The sequence below is a fragment of the Euleptes europaea genome, chromosome 6, assembly GCF_029931775.1.
Source record: "Euleptes europaea isolate rEulEur1 chromosome 6, rEulEur1.hap1, whole genome shotgun sequence".
NCBI lineage: Eukaryota > Metazoa > Chordata > Lepidosauria > Squamata > Sphaerodactylidae > Euleptes > Euleptes europaea.
This window is the reverse complement of record NC_079317.1, coordinates 59662715-59668561: the sequence shown is the minus strand read 5'-3', so window position 1 is coordinate 59668561 and position 5847 is coordinate 59662715.

Here is a 5847-nt window from a genome sequence, read left to right as displayed (position 1 = left end):
AGAAGATTCTCTCACCCTATTTGGTCACAGCTTGGTGATGGCGGCAACACACACACGCAGGCAACATATTGCGACAGAAGATGAGAATTTTAGTGCACTTTCAGAACTGAAACCCAAGACTTCATTTGTGGTAGGGCATGGCTCCAGACCATCCAATGTACATAATGGGTCAACCTTTTGCCCTGAAAACTATAAAGTCATACTAAAAGAGAGCTCCTCTGGGTATGTGCAAAATACATTCCCCTCCCCACTAAGAAATCATCCCAGTGCACAGACATCTAGGTAGGACTTCTGCCCTGGCACCGTAAGAAATTAAGCACTGACAAAGCCCAAATAAACCAGCCAGGGAACAGATAGGACCCTTCTCTGCTCATTTATCCTTTCAGTACGCATACAAAAGATCCTCCCCTTGTCACCACCACGTTCCCCCTCCCCAAAACAGCCATTAGGAGAAAGCTGTAGAAATATTTGCCCAAAGCTGGAGATTGTTGCCCAGTCTCGCTGTATTGTTGAGGGGAATACACACAGCAAACACGCACTGTGAGGAGCCCTGCGGGATTCCAGACGCTTCGGGGAGGCTTTGTAAGCCCAGCTCTGCATGCACTGGACAGACCATTGTGAAAAGGAAACAGAAAAACCATTACAAACCCAAGCCCTCCTCTCTCCCCCCGCCAAATTTCTATTTTCCCTCTTCAGCGCCTCTCCTGCCCCCCCCCCATCCACCATCCTCCTCAAGACAAATTGAGATGGGAGGGGAGGGCTGCTGCATAAGGGAGTGAAAAGGCTTCCTCCAGTTAGATTTAAGGCAACAAGTCAGAGCTGCAAGGAGCCTTTTATCCACCAGGGAAGCCTCCCACTGCTCCGGGCTGGGCTGGGCTGGAATCCCGGGGCCCGGTTTTCTGAAGGCTGCCATTGATTTGTCACTGGTGATAAGTGAGGCCAGAATGGTTCCCACAATCCCCTGCAGAGGGGAAGATTCTCCCACAATGCCCAATGGGGAGGAACAATTTAAAGAGTGGGAGAAAGAGACAGAGAAAGGAATACGGAAACTTAAAGAGGTCAAAAATTCTGGAATATTTGTTTTCTCTAGCAAGCAAATAAGTGACTATTCTGCAGCTCAGGCAAGGAGACACAATGGTTCAAAAAAGGGCAACGCAGCAGCCGATGTGAATCCTTCTCAGTAAGAAAGCGACACAGTGGATTTCTTTAATACCCCTTATGCCCAGTGGACTTCTGTGTGCTAACCCCAGACACCAATATTTTTGCACCAATTTGCAGCTGTTCCTATGCCAAACCTACAGTCTTTTAAAATATTCTTTACACGTGGGCACTCTTTGCCATCTCCCGTCGCACAGGCAGGTGAAGGACAGTTACTTTGGCGAGAGGTGTTTCTTACAAATAAAGAAAAGGCGTTTTCAACATGAAAACCTGGAAGATTAATTAGAGCAGCTACAGAGAAAGTACCGTGGGGATTCATTACCCTATGATAGGACAGACTTAAACAGGGAAAGCAATGAACAATGGAAAACATGTGGGATGCTAAATGCAATTTTTGATAACAAAAGCAGGAAAGAAAATACCAGCAGTTTTTAAACTGGAATGCTTGGGTCTACAGAAAGTATACTATTGTGTTCATCCGAAGCTCTGAATTCATAATCTTTGAATGACAGGGCATTATGAAGTACCAATGCTCAAGGGAGGGCAGTGTTGGGGGGGAAAAAGAGAACATTCTCTTCACTTCACCAACAACTTGTCAACCATATCCTTGTCCCTTCTTTCCTGCTAGGTGGGCTCGATAACAGTGCAGCCCACGTGATGATCCTTGCTTTCCAGTCTCCACCTAAATGATTTGGGGAAAGGGCCTTGAAACTAGGGACCAAGGAATATATCCTTGGAAACATTACTTCAAGACCTCTTCAGGCATACCCAGAGCTGTGCATAAGCTGCTTCTCCATGGTGCAGTCCACACAGGGCTGAGGCATGTCTGTGAATACTGAAGCCATGCGGGCAGGAGCTGATCTGATTTCTTCACATTCAAGCATTAAGACATACAGTCGGAAGAAAGCAAGGTGGGGCATCCTGTGCATTAGATCCTGGGATACAGAAGTGGCAACCATAGTACATTAGATAATCAGATAAGGGTTGAACAAAAGAGTATGACTGCCCAGAAAGAAGTGCTGCAGTTCATACAGCTGAATAAACCATAACACTCCAAAGGTTTGATGCAGCTTTCAGTTTTGAATGCTTTTTAGCGAGGTGTAGTGGTTAAGAGAGGCGGACTCTAATCTGGTGAACCAGGTTAGTTATCCTGCTCCTCCACATGAAGCCTGCTGGGTGACCTTGGACCAATCACAGTTCGCTCTGAACTCTCTCAGCCCCACCTAACTCACAAGGCGTCTGTTGTGGGGAGGGGAAGGAAAAGTGATTGTAAACCGCTTTGAGACTCCTTAAAGGTACAGAAAAGCAGGGTATAAAAACTAACCCTTCTTTTTAGAAGCATTAAAAATGCAGCCCATCAAAAAGAAGCAGCCCCATTAAAGCATACCAACAGACACTGAAATTGATCTTTGAGTCAACAGAGAGAATCCACACACACACACCATAGTAGTTCACAGTGGGTAGCCGTGTTAGTCTGTTTGCAGTAGTCAAAAAGGGCAAGAGTCCAGTAGCACCTTAAAGACTAACAAAAATATTTTCTGGTAGGGTATGATATATTCCTGCTCATATTCCTGCTCATCTTCTAATGTGATTTATGCCATCACATGCCAGCAATGCCCTTCCACAGTCTACATTGGACAAACAGGTCAGTCTCTTAGACAAAGATTAAATGGACATAAGTCTGACATCAGAAACCACAATATTCAAAAACCAGTGGGTGAACATTTCAACCTTCCAGGACATTCTGTTGCAGATTTAAGAGTAGCAGTTCTCTTACAAAGGAATTTTAAAGGGAGATTGGAAAGAGAAACTGCTGAATTACAGTTGATATTCAAACTAAAGTCAATGCATTTACCTGGGCTGAATAAAGAACTTGCATTCATGGCCCATTACCAATGCTGATTTCTCCACACCCATCTCTCCCCTGGACATCACAGACTCTTCTGCATATCACACCTAATCCCATCAAGCCTGCTATTCACATTTACATATTGTTCCTCTACTTAAAGACCGATGGATTCACATTCTAGCTGTATCTGAAGAAGTGAGCTGTGGCTCACGAAAGCTCATACCCTACCAGAAAATATTTTTGTTAGTCTTTAAGGTGCTACTGGACTCTTGACCTTTTTGACTACACCATAGTAGTATCTGACAGGCTAACAAAATTACACCCAAATTCAGAATGATCACTTCTTTTGAAAATGCTGGATTTCATGCTTCTTGGGCATGGCCAGATTCTCCTTTAAAAACCACAGGGGGAAATCCAGATGTAATCAACTGTTTATAATCTTGAAAAGTACAGCTTTCGCTCACGCAGTAGGAACCTTGTGGTAGGCTTGTCGCACACTGTTGTTAATCTATGGCTGAGGAGAAGCAATGACTCTGTGACAGAACAGATGCAATGTATGCACATGGTCCCAGATTCATCCCTAGCATCTCCAGCTAAAAAAGGGGAGGAGCTGTGGCTTAGTGGTAGAGCATCTGCATGCAGAAGGTCCCAGGTTCAATCCTTGCCATATGCAGCTAAAAGGATCAGGTGGTAGGTGATGTGAAAGACCTCTACCTAAGACCCTGGAGAGCCACTGCCAGTCTAAATAGACAGCACTGACTTTGATGGGCCAGTGGTCTGACTCAGTATGAGGCGGTTTCCTGCATTCATGTGATCTCAGATAGCAGGTGCTGTCCAAGCCCTGGTGCCAGAGTTACACATGGACAATGAATCCGACTCAGAGTAAGGCAGCTTCATATATTTAACAGTTATCCGGTAGCTAAGTGAGGCGACAGACAGAGAGGAAGCCGGAGAGCTAGTCTGAATACCACACTGGGAGAAAAGATAATAATCCAGCCTGTGCAAGGCTGAGTTTTTTTCCTTTTTAGGAAGGGGATGGAGCTCTGTGCAGAGCACGTGCTATGCATGTAGAAAATCTTGGGCTCAGTCCCCAGCATCTCCAATTAAAACATTTCAGGAAGTGGGTGTTGGGAAAGACCCTTCTAAGCTTAAGAATCTGAGTGCTACCGCCAGTCAGTACAGACAAAGCTCAGCTAGACAGACCAATGGTCTGAAGTCAAACGACAACAGCCTTATGTGTTAATAATCTTGCCTCAAGGCAGGGGTTTAGGAATATTTGATCTTTTGGTCTCTTCCAAATTAATGACTTTGAAAAATCTCAGCAGAAATAATAAAACACCTCTGTTTGCGCAGACATATCATTCTGTACTTTGAGCACAAGGATGGAATTTTTGGGGGGATGTAAAGACTTCAATAAACATGAAGTACTACAGGACACAGTGCTACAAACTCATATGGGTTCAGTTCAGAGCTAAATGCCCTGCAAGTACTGTTGAGTTTCAACCATAGAACTGGCTATTTTCAAATCTGCATTTACCTGTAATATTTACTTCCTTGCTCAAAATAAAAGCAAGCAATTTTACCCAGTTTGGATTTCCTCAATCAGAGACTATTTTTGAATTGAAGATTGTAGGTAGCCATTTTGGTCTGCCAAAAAATTTCAAAAGCAAAAGCTGTATCATACCTTTTATTAGAATCAACTGAAATGATCACAGTGTGCATCACAAAACAGCATGCACCTTGCATGTCTTCCAGAATTCTTCATCAAATTAGATGTAAAATGCAAAAATATTATTAATAATAACAACAAGCAAAAAGTGTATGTGGAAGGGTGAAGTGAGAAACGCCCCAAGTCTATAGTTGGAAGTCTTAACACAAAGATTTACAGAGTTACATAAACATAAATTTTAGCTGATATGTGTAATAAAACAGAAAATACAAAACCAGCTATGAATAGATGAAGTCTCTGTCACTTACACCAAATAGGGAGTAACATTTAGCAACATGGAAAAGGAGAAAAGGTTTTCATATGTTTAAACCCAACTCAAAAAGTTTGTTTCTAAAGTTCTGTTACACACTCCACATTTTGGTGAAGGGTTTTAAGTCAGAATGCATGCCACAAATTTATTCCTATTGGGGACAGATCTTGCAAATTATCAACTATCCATTTCAGTAGAAGAAGAAAAAATAGGATCTACGGAACAAGAAGCCAATGTCAACATCTCATCTGTGGTTTTAAAAAAGTGACAGAGACAGCTAGACCACCAGTAATTTTGGAAAAACAAAAAGTGGGAAGAAGTTTGTAGCATAGAAATTATATGGCACTAAACTACCCACACATCATGACAAAATAAATGAAGTATTCCAGCTACTATTGATCAAGTAGAAACCAGAAAATTATTTTTTTCAAGAAAGAACCTGAGAAAATACAGAAAAGAGCAATTAACTCATGACTAAGGATATAGACATTTTTATGCCTACTAAGAAATGAATAAGCCACTTAAGAATTATTACAACTGAAGGCTTTGATAGCATGTGGTATGCGATACTCTAAACACACTTTAAAACCAGCTAAATATCCCTGTGAAGAGTCTCCTTAAATAATGCATTTACAGTCCCACAGTTCTCACTGAAATCTCTGGTATTAAACTGAACTGGTTGCCTCTAATTTCTAATACAAGGTTTTAGTTTCTAGTGCAAGGTTATTATACTCCTCCACAGCATTGTCATTTACTTATGTAACATCATTTTCTGCACTGGTTGACATATGTCTTTTTGCTTTGTTTCAAATTTCTGTAATTCTACTTGGATTAGATTGTTTATTAGATGTCACATCCTAT